This window comes from Homalodisca vitripennis, chromosome X (assembly GCF_021130785.1).
Source record: "Homalodisca vitripennis isolate AUS2020 chromosome X, UT_GWSS_2.1, whole genome shotgun sequence".
NCBI classification, from domain to species: Eukaryota; Metazoa; Arthropoda; class Insecta; order Hemiptera; family Cicadellidae; genus Homalodisca; species Homalodisca vitripennis.
The window spans coordinates 99,988,247-100,000,863 of record NC_060215.1 but is presented as its reverse complement, the minus strand read 5'-3'; positions in this window follow the sequence as shown (position 1 = coordinate 100,000,863).

Below are 12,617 nucleotides of genomic sequence, written 5' to 3'. Positions count from 1 at the left end.
ATTAAAGTAAAGGAAAGTATTTATGTTTAATCGAAATTCCTATTAAAAATAATATCAGCATTTTTATCATTTTATTAATATTTGATTTTAAAGTCTTTTCACAAAGTTTTCCTGCCACTGTTTTATGTAATATTCATTTCTGAATTTAAACTGCTTCGCTTTCAAAATCCAAGCCTTAAATTTCAAGATCTCCAGTTCAATTGAAAAATACCAGTACAATTAGAGATATATGTGCATAAATATATAAAATAAACTAAACTCATACGTTATTGTGAGACTGCAATGGTTTTAGAGCCTCCATTCTATGTTTCACTCTTTTGCTGTTGATACATAGATTTAACGTGTTACTGTCACTGCTGAAACCAATATCAAAACCTTAAACGTGTTTAAATCTACTTTGTTAACAATTACATTTCAATAGTCAATGTAAACGATACATTCAACTGTATTGATATTAATTTTTAAAATTATAATATTATAATTATTTAGTTTTGTTGGACGAATTTAAAAGTATACATACAAAGATTTATGTTACTGCTCTCTAGTCCTGATTAAAATTTACAAAACTGATCATTCATAGCTGGTGAAATGCTTTTGATGAATTTTTACATGAAAAAGTATAGTGGAAACAACAGTTAACTATCTAGGATTTATCTTTGATCACAGAATAACATGGAAACATCATATAGATTATTTAGTTAAGAAACTAAGACGGTAAATTTCTGCCTTTCCGGCAACTTAGCAATGTTTTAATGCAAACGAGATAAAACTGACATATTATGCTTATATTCAATATTCATTTGAAAATATTGCTTGGGGGAGCTAATAACACAACGAATCACACCTATTTTTATGTAAAAAAAGTTACTACAAATTGGTTTCCACAAAGGACTTCGTTACCCCTATTGGCACTTTATTTCAAGAACTAGCTGCCCTCACAGTTATTCAGCTATTTATAAGATCTATTTTAGCGTCTTCTCAAACTTTTACTCTATGTTTTTCAGAAAATTCCCAATTCATATAACACCAGATATGCCCGGGAATCAGGAATAGCCACTCTACAATTTAATCATTTCCACAACAAACTCTCATTATATATCACATATAACGTTTAGAAATATTTTTCGTATTTTCCAGGCTTCTGATTTATTCAACGCTCAATCTTTGCCAGTTAAAAAAAAAATCGTATTAGTGAGTGGTTATTACAATTAGGCTTATCAGAGCCGGAGATCATTATCACTGCTGGGTACAGCAGACTTGGCCCTGGACAGACATCTGTTAATGATAGGACACACGCTCTCAACTCACTCTATAGTTTTTTTTTCTATATTTTGTATAGTTAACTTTATAGCTTTATAGTACATTAAACTATACCCGTACCATAGCATTATATTTACAAAATTTATAATTGTCACAGTTTCAGCGCAGAGGTTCGTGTTATTTACGTAGCCAAATTTTCAAAAAGCAATAAATAAAGGTTATCTTATTCTCTTTTTGTTCTTTTTTGTTTTTTATAAATTTCTCCAAGCTTTTCTGCAATTAAAATGGAGGTGACTATATAAAACTAGGTCTACGCACAGGCAGAATTGGCCATATAAGCCTTCCATTATAGTATAATAATATAGTATAGTATATTGTTTATTTTGATCTTAAAATATATGTTGACTTTATTATCCGTGGAGGTATAATTAGCCTATATAAAAGATGATTTGTAAAACTGCTGGGATAAAACACAAATTAATTCATTAAAAATTTCAAATTTTGGGTAGGTTGTGAAAATAAGAAATTTTAGATAAAGACATTGAAAATCCAAGAACAGGAAAGAAGAAATGTATCTGAACGATTCCTATGTTAATCCAGGTGAATAATATACTCGTAATAAATATACCGAATATAATGTCCCTAAAATATAACCCCTCTCCCCCCTCACAATCACTCCCCCCCCTCTCTCTCTCTCTGTTAATACCCTATAATAGACCTGGTTATTATTTCTTTCAGTTATTTTCCATTCATCTCCTGTAGTATCAAATAAATTCCAATAACAAAATCAATAATTTACTGTACTAATAATAATCAAAAAAACAGATTAAAAGAAAAATAATTGTTGTAATATTAACTAACATAAACATTTAAACAAAATTGAAAACAGCATAAAATTAAGCAGTATTTTGGAAGTCGAGTGTACAAAATGTACACACATACGAGAAGGTAAATTTTACTAACAAATCATGAGAATAAGCTAATTGTTGTTTTTGCTGTAAAAACATTACGGTAAATAGAAAATGGTCACGTAGTCGTTGTAACCACCTGCTTATATTGTTTGTTTGAACACTATAGTACCTGGCAAAATGATAAAATCGTTATCGGAACTAGTATCGGCTGGAGTACATTCTGTTTGCGAAGTGAGGCTGTTCACACAAAACGAGCGCTGATTTACCACTGTACATTGTACTCGTTACAGTAGCCAGACACCGGCTGACTCCAACTCTCTCGGCGAAGTGCCGGCACGTCATGGCTTACCTGTATGTTATCTTCTTTTTTGGCCCATGCGTCTACATCTTTCGCACAAGATTGTATGTCCTGCAGATGTTTCGATGTCGAACAAAAGGCTTACCCTATCAGTAATGTAAGACTTAATTCATAGTTATTGTTGTAAATTAAGTTACAACTATATCTATACTTGGTGTGAAAAATGTTGTCCAACAATATATCTGGCAAATCCATTACAAGTATTGAAATACTACTTCTTTGGATTATAATTATTTACAGTTTCGAAAAAAAACTCATGTAATATACCGTTATAGAAACTTTTCCAATGTCTAATCCTTGTAATATGATATATTGTAAATCGATATAAACCTAATCTTGTCTGATCAAAAACAAAAACCAGATGAATAGTGTGATGTTCTGAGATTAAGTTAATAACTGACTTTTATAGAAAACGTTACTACATGTGAAAGTATGTCTGTATATGTAAGTTTTAAATTCCACGCGGAATATGTTTTTGAACCAACAAATTTAATGCAGTTTAAAATTAACACTTGAACCTTTGATATTTATCAATTTGTTTGTGTTTGAATGTGTATACTATGACTATAAGTGCATTCTTCATACCAAATTAAATCAAGGAAGTAAAAATTATAAGAAAATAATGGTATTAAGTAGACCTGAAATTTTATGAAGCACAATACCCAATGTTCTTCATTCTTTTACAGGAAAATGTGAGTGATAGTTATTAGGTAAAAACAGTTTTTTCTACAACGATGTTCATCAAAAGGAAAACTAATCAAATGATAAAATTGATCTTCGAATTATAATGGTTTGCTATATCTGTTTACGTGATTTCAGTTGGGTTTTATATTGATTGTAACTCTGGCTTAAGACTCAGTGACAGTTTCTTATAGCACTTGTCCATTTTGGCACGGTGTTTTTTCACATAACATCTCTGTTTTGTTAAACAGATATACATTGTACGCGTTTCGCGAGGATAACTGTAGGAGATAGTCCTTGATCAGATATTTTTGCTTAGACCTGACCAAAAATTAGTGGCCAACCAAAACGAACATTCCTGGTTCTAAAAATGTATGCGTACCAATTCCGTAGTTTGTATAAGAAAAACTTAATGTAATAGTTAAATTTTTACATTAAACATAAATGAAATTAAGGTTGTTCTTTCATACTACAAATAAAATTATTAGAGATTTTTATCAATAGGCTATAATTTTCCTAAAATCAATGCATTAGTTTATAAACTAAAATGATTTGAATGAAAACAGTACATTTGTCTGTTTTTCCTAATAAGTGAAATCTACTTAATTATTATGTAATTACGTACTATAAATGCATAAACTCTATTGAGGAGGATTAAACTAGAACTAATACTATCAAGCTGATAAAAAGGTTAATAAATGTGTTAAACACGGCACCCAATTATTTCAGTTACATATGCGTATATTACAAACTTCTTCCTGTTATATAAACAGAACAGGACTATATATCCGAAATACGGTAACTAAATGGTCAAATATGAACTTAAAGTAAAAATGTAATTGTACATTGGTAAATAACTGTAAAAAAGGCTGCCTGTTTTAGATTGAAAAGAAAATTTGATGTTATACATTAAATTAATATACTGTAAATGTTTGAATAAATTGTTGTTGTATGTATGCTACTGCCAGATACCAATATTTTATCATATAACTATTGGTGATTCGGTTTTTATCGTATTATCGTTAAATACTTACTTAGGGAGGATGTTAGGCACTTATAACGGATACTACAATAACCATTTCTATTTTATCTTTGAAAAAGGGCATTTATATTATGCTGGAATTGAAAAACTGTTTTTTACAATTTCAATTTATATTAGTGACAATAGTGTTATTTTTATTGATTATATTGTCACTCAAAAATATAATTAACAAAAAATATTTTTAGAGGTGCTTTACAATTTGTACTTTAGGAAGATTTTGCTCGTTTCGATAAATTTTGTAAGGTAAGAAATAACTATTTAAACGGTTGAGTTCCTGTTTTGAAGGATGAAACTATACTATACAGCTCATTTTTAAAGATAATTACATTATTATCTGTCGAAAAGTAATACAGTTGTGCTATTTAACTAGCACATATTATACTAATTTTCCATAATTTAATAAATATTTAATAGTAAATACTTATATCACTCCTAAATCAAGTATACATTCTTATTAGCAAAAATAAAAGTATACAAACAGGTAATAGGTAGTATTGTAGACAGAAAGTTGTGATAGTGTTGTGTGGTATTGTGGCGGTGGGAAGGAGAGGTTAACCCTATAGCAACATGTAGTAACCTTGCCATCGTGGCTTTGTCAGTCAGTCCAGACAAAGTTTCTGAGTGTGTAGCTAGTGTTTAAAGCTTAATACTAAGGGATTTTGTCGTGTAAAAATTTTCTATTATAACGGTATCAGATGTGATAGAACTGCTTGCACCTAACACAGGTGTTAAAAATAGTGTAATCGTTTTTACAGGAAAATGCATAAAATAACCATTGTAGTAGACTTTTTTTATTTATTTGCGATGGATTGTTTTTGAGTAATTTGCTTTGTGCATTGAACGTAGTAAAAGCTCTGATAAATTAGGAGGGGTTTTGGGAAACCCAAAAAAACTGTTAACTTCGCTCCTATATAATATCAAGACATTCAGGATGAATTAAACACGAACAAAAATTACGTTCTTGAAAACCATGTTGCAAGTCAACCTCAATTGATGTATGCCCTGTTGATCTGTACTAAAATATGTGGGAAGTTAGCTCGTTCACGATGCCGTACTTTGGGAAGCCTTATCCTGCGATTATACGTTGCAACAGAGAATCCTTCAAATATTCAAATAATATTAAAACAAGAGAACATTTATCAGATGCAAGATATGGATTTCCCAATTGTTCACATCATTAAGCTTGTAACCGAGTCATCAATAATAAGTAGTCTTGCAGCAAGAAACGAATTCCTTAGAGCAAAACTCGCTTCACAAAATGTTGAGACAAAAAAAACACTTTTATTAACATTTGAGAGCATAAGTATTTAAAAAGCAATGAATTAACCTCGTCGAATATTTTTAATTACCCTTTTTCATTACTTTTATTTAATTGGTTTAGTAATTAATCATGGTCATTTAGAAAACGTTTTTTCTATATATTTAAAATATAGTGAGTAGATATCGTCTGCTGTGTTATGAATTTTTTAGATGAATTCCTTAAAATACCCTTAATTATATGGTTTGTAATGACATGTGTATTGTTATTATAAATATTTCAAGAAATGTTGTTTTATATAGGTTAATATTAGAAATAATAAATTCAAACTTTAAAATACATGTAAAAGATTAGTAAATTTTTTATTTAAAAATTGAGCTAAAATCTCAATTTATTGCATTTTGTTTGAAATTCGTTGCCTAAACTTGAAGAAAAAAACATATAGAGGTTTTTTACAACAAGGAAACACATTTTCTTTGTTATTAAATACAATATTTGTATTAATAAATAGAAGTATAATAATAAATGACATTAGGAAAAAATATTCAAAAACACAAAAAGATTTTGTATTGTTTAGGTAAATACTTATATGTAAGGGCTCTTTGGGCGTCTCAAGGTGTAAATATAGAAAAAAAATATTTTGTAGCTTCAGTTTTTACACAAAAAGGCACCTTTTAAACGGTATTAGAAAGTTGATTTATGAAAAAATATTCCTTTCTTTTCACTATAATATACATATAAGAGAATGACGTACTTTTCAAATAGCCTGGACTTCCTTTCCTACACATTTAATTGAAAATATCCATGGTATAAAGATGTATGTAGCGAAAGTTAAGTGATCTTTAAATAACAGGCTACCTATGTTGGAAATAATTATCGACCCAAAAGTTAGATAACTAGTACATTGCTTATCTGGGACAGCAGTTTATATGTCTTCAAAGACGTACTCTAAGATAAAATATATCAATAAGGAAGATTTTTATGTATATTAAACACTATTGAAAGAAAAAAACTACAATTCTATGCAGTGTTGTTCTACAAGTAATTGTTATTAGTATCCATTAAAGTAATGAAATTGTGGTTTAAGTAATGAAATAAGCTGCTATATTTTCTCAGAACAAAAAAGCTAACCTAATCATCAAAACATTACCAGTTAAAGATTCCATAGTTATTGTCTGAATTTAAATAATTGTAATTTTTGATTAAATAAGAGTACGTTTCTGTTTGTGCAGTTTGTTGATGGAAAGCCCGTTCTACGTGCAAAGTATTTCCCCCCCAATGATGTACAATGACTACGACACTATCTGTTTAGACTTCATCCCTATCAATGGTTTCGTAAATACAACCCTGGTTCAAGTCAAGTATACCACGTGAGTATTCTAGATCATATACACAAGAAGTACACCAAGTGAATTATGCATGTTATGTTGACACAAGACAACTAAACAATAAGACTAGATTATAGTGATTAAAGATGAGTAGCTAATGTGATTTGTTTTTACATTAAATAGTGTAATATTCTATATTGAAAAGAAAACAAAAACTTGAAATTGACAAATTTAAAGTAATTTAACATGTTTAGGCACATATTTTTATCTTAAATAACTATAACCTAACATGTATATACTTTTTGCGTGAAAAAGTAAACTATTATAACTATACCAAATATTTGGTTACTGTGTTTACGCTTGGTATATACACATGGTACGATGCAAAACACAGTATAAAAATTGCTAGACTCATAGTACTACAAGATTAAATAAGTCCCTAGGAACATATAATAATTTGGAAGAAAAATAGGAGTTCGGACATTTGCCATGATTAGATAAAGATATACTAATTAATTAATAAATTCAGTAATAAAAAATATTATATATATGTGATATATAATTAAATAATATTTTGATGAAAATATAAGCGCATAAAAAATATTGTATTGAAAAGTGTGAATAACTGGATTAATATTCGAATCCACTACTCTAAAGATATATAGAGTTTGATATTATAAGATGCCGAAAAATATCTAATCTGTAATGTGTGGTTGTGATGCTTACTTTAAAATATACTATATAATTAATATTTTGTACAGTATGCTTAAGTGTACAGTTAGAAATAGAGTTGACTTTCCTGTGCTTACAACCTAAGTCTCAATTATATCGTCAATTATAGCATTAGTTACAAAAAGATTTTAGAATTGAACACAAATATATTTGGAGTTACAACAAGTATACTACGTAACAGCTATGTGCAACCAGACAAAACACAGATTTATTAAGTGAATTTTGGTTTAATACTAATATTTTTTAAATTAATGGTAAAGAATATACAATACAAAAATTACTTGAAATGAAACTTTGCTATTTTCAAAATATATAATAGTTCTGAAGCTTGGGAAGAACGTTGTAGTCGTTAAGATCAAATAATTTTTATCAATTCTAATCTCATATTGACGTTGCGCTAAAATCTGGGGGGTACTTTTAACTTGAAAGCTCTTCGTACACTGCAGTATTCCTTCAGAGTCCTAGACACCCTTAAGAAGAAAAATAAAACTGTAAGATTTACATGATCATTTAGAGAAAAAATTATGTTATGTTTTGCATATGGTTGCACACGTTGTAAAAATTCTTCACAGTAAAGATGACTTACACATAGGCTAGGCCCTGAGAAAAGGAAATCTCGGTGATTGAAAGTTTTTGATAATCAGACTAAGGCAGAAATTGGTAAAGGTGATGGAACTGTAAGTGTGAGACTTTGTCTGACTGGTGGTCTCTAATAGTCCTTATCTCACAGTATTTTCAGACAAAACTCTATTATGGAATATTCTTGTGTGTGAATCTTTTTCTGCAGTATAGGAACCAAACAAGTAGTACTTTCACTGATAGTATTGCAGCGCTAGATTTTTTTCAATTTATCCCCCCAAACTTATTTCTGGTTGGTGGAAATCCTCGTCATGGGATTGGCGTTTTTTAAACATAGTAAGACCTCAATTCTTCTGTTTAATTCTAAACTTTTAATGCTCACAGGCTGTGTAGAGATAAGTTTGTAATCAACAGACGAGATAGTTGAGGTTGCAAACGAGTTAAAAGTAGGTATGTATTGGTTCTACAGTCACCACCAAACAAGGGGGAATCTGATCTTCTCTCCTTAAACAGATGAGCGTCCTTATCATGTAGAGGGTCTGATTATAGAACATGGATATCTGAGGAGCCCAGTTCATACGTTGGGTAGTGTTTAGGGATAGTCCATAGGTTATTTAATAAAATAGGAGAGAATTATTGAGTACCGGTTTTTTTTTTTAATTTCCTGTGTTAATAAACGACGTTTTTGCCTTCTTGTTTTTGTCACTTTGCACAAGAATGGGATTTTTCTCCATGAAGACCTTATTGGTTACTATCCATATTTTGTAGGAAATGTGTACTGGTAGGCTTCATGCTATTTTTTCTAGGGTGCGCCAAAAAAAAACCCTACATCCAGCGCTTGGAACAACCATAGGGAAGAGAAACCTAATACATAACGTAATCTCAGTATAAGACTAAAAATATATTAAACTGGCACCTGTACACCTGTTTTAGTGCTCTGTGATTGAGTGTAAACCTATTTAGAAAAATAAAATTTAGACTAGAATAATTAGTGTTTGTGCTAACACACATCTTTGTTTGTGTTGATATCTGGCTCATGCTTAACATGACGCTTTGGTAAAGATTTGTTTTTTAAAACCAAGAGTAATGCTTGTGTGTTAGCCTATTCAAACTGAATAAAAGTTAAGCGAAGCAAGATGTTAGTAAGCAACCAGGAAATAAATAAATACTTTGCTTTAAAAAAAGATGTAAGGAAGAGGATGAAACAGGCCCTTTTAATACACAGCAATAACTGAATATTTCATCATCAAAAGATAATTTATATTAACTAATATTAACACCAAGAGTGGATGAAAGACACATCGTGTTGACCCCGTACGAAAAATATAATGAACATAAAATACAATGTCTTGTATTTTCTTGATTGTTGATCAGAAGTGGTTCTATGTAATATTCTATTACCGCAATAAAAGACACCGAACAAATACTACGTAGATAAGAGGAACGGTACATTAAATTAGAATATATATATATATATATAAATATATATATATATATATAAATTATGCTATGAACATAAAATTAACTTCCGTTTGAAAGTTGAATCAATTGCTGTGGTATTATTAATTTAATTAACATTTTTAATCAAGTTTCAAATTAAGATTCCGTAAATTTATTTCATATTAGGAACGAAATATTATTTTAAAAACATTTATTATATTACCAATAAACATTGATTATAAGAACCACCAGCTAATTTAAGTGCCATATGAAATTTGTTTTCGTTAAAAATACATTAAAAGAAAAAGTCGGCTGTTCACCCAAAAAATACCATGAATATTTAAGTATCAAATAAAAGACATATTGATGTGTTTAAAAACTAAATTATTTAATATGAATTGAAATAGATAATTTCCAATACAAAACAAACTATAATATTTCTTACAAGAACAAACAGGACATATATTACTAAACTTTTTGAAAAATGGTGGGGGGGGGGGGGGGTGGGGGGGGGGGGGGGTGGGGGGGGGGGGGGGTGGGGGGGGGGGGGGGTGGGGGGGGGGGGGGGTGGGGGGGGGGGGGGGTGTCGATAAGTTTGAATGTGTGCAGGCAAGAATTAAAGAACTTAATCCAACTGTATTATATTCACCATAAACTGGGATTGTCACATTTTGTGATCCAATTTGATCAGTGATCATGCAGTAGCAAATCTCACATATAAATAAGTTTGGTTTTTCAGTTGTATCAATAAGTTTCTTGATAGAAAAAAAGTTAGTAGAAAAGATTTTAGCTGCATCCAAGAGACAAGGTTTACTTTGAAATAAAGCGGAAATGCCACCGGACTGCCCCTGACACTAGATACAGTTCAAAAGCAGAAGCAGTAGCTCACATTGCACAAAACCTAGCCCAAATTATTTCTGCCTTACAAAAGGTTAAAGGAACTGTAACTTTACAAAGAATGTAAAAGCTGATACTTTAGGCTTTATACAATATTTTTCTAAATTTTATAACGTTTTAATGGCTGTTATTTGGGCAGCTCTGTCGATGAAAATTAATATGAGAAATTTAATTTTGAAATTTATTGTTTCGTTGAGTGGCATCAATTCTTAAATGTCCCGCAATCTTTAGGCCTTGTATTTATATTTATTTTTGATCTCGTATCTATCAAATTGTTCATTAGCCCTTCACGACCGGATGTATTGTTTTCAACTTACTCTCACTCTCAGATTCGTCCATGTTTCTCCGGGGTTGATCTATCCTCTTTGATAATTCTCATGATATGAGCAGACATGTCATTCAAGGCGATATTTCAGTTGTGCACTGAACAGAGGACTTAGGCACTAACATTAGATAACAGTTTGGAGATGCCTGCAGAAAGTTTGAGTGGTACTCGATTGCTTTTCAAGAGTCAACGGATGTCCGATTCTGTTTATGTACTTTTTTGTAAGAGAGGTGTAATTAGTGATATATAAATCATGTTTATTCCGTGGGAATCAACGTTACTGGAGGGAAAATATTGACCAGTAAGGATTAAGGATATCCTTAATTCAAAAGTTTATTGTAAGAAAATACACTGACCAATACTTAAATTTTCAATTGAAACATCAAATATCAAAAAGCGTGTGCTCAGAAAAAAATGGATTAAAAGAAGAAATAAAAAACGTTGAATCGGATCTTTTAAAATTTATATCCTTTAGATTATCATAAATAAGTGGAAAAGAAATAATAGAAAAAAACAATGAGCCAGGAAATTAAAACAAAGAAACATTTACGTACATGTAAATCCCTTATGTGCCGGGATTATCAAAGACACTTAGAAGTGTAGTAAATATGTAATATTGGAACCGTTTTTAGAACAAAACCGCTCAGACAAAGTCACCTAAAAATCAAACAAAAAAATGTTACACAGGACGCAACAGACTTTTAAAGTATAACATGTTTTTTTAAATAAGGAATGCAAAGGCGATACAAAAAATTGCTAAATGTAAGAATTAAATGATATAAAGAAAATACGAAAAAATGGCTAGTGAGAAATGTATTAACATTGCTGGTCTGAAAATCATCACATGAAATAAGATGATGCCATAATACACCGCGAGGAGGATTTATTTAAATGCAAACTTATTGAGGTTCAAACTGCTAAGTCAACACTAGGTTGAGGCAAGGTTAGGCTACGTTGGTTACCAGTATATAAAAATACCAACTAGGAAACCTAAAAAGTTAACCCCAACCAACAAACTCTGTACACACACTATAGCACTAGAACCAAAGCATATGGCCGGAGGCGACTTCCTCCCTCTCCCATCGCCTTCCTGTCAAATTGTTTCAGATGACACGCCTAAGCTCATAAGAGGAAGGTAAACTGAAGTTAAACTCAACATTCGCATTGAATAAACTCTTCCCACCATTGCTGCGTTATGTGTAGAAGACTCGGTTGCTCCACCGTGCTTTGGGATCGTGTCAGTTAACATCGTAGTGCACTCAATTGTGTACCTGATGAGACATTGAGAAACTTCTTTGCCTAGATTACACTACATTTTGTAGTCAATGTGTATCTGCTATCGAAACAATGCAAGGAGTTTCGTTTTGAGCTTCTTCGTTACTGACTATTTTTGGATCCCTTCAGACGAACATGACTCCAGATTTAAGGAGTCAATTCTGCGACAGCATCAGATTTCAGATGCTGCACGTAATAGGAAAATGAACTGAAGCTAAACCCAACGTTCACAAAGAGATGAAGTCAGTTGTGGCTACGAAGTCATAAAAAATGTAAAACACACATTACATAGTTTCAATTTTGATACTCAACAGAAGATTGTAAATAATACCTCATATGTAAACGTTCATCCAAAGGTTATGCACGTTGAAAAGGCTAAACTTATTTTAATGGGAGACATAAGGTTACTATTAGTACCTATGTTATCACATTATGATGTGCTATGGTAGAACAATGCAAAATACGGAGAGTTGTATCAGACATCAAGCTTACTCTAAGTTCCCACATTGAAAATATAAGTAGAGATTATTT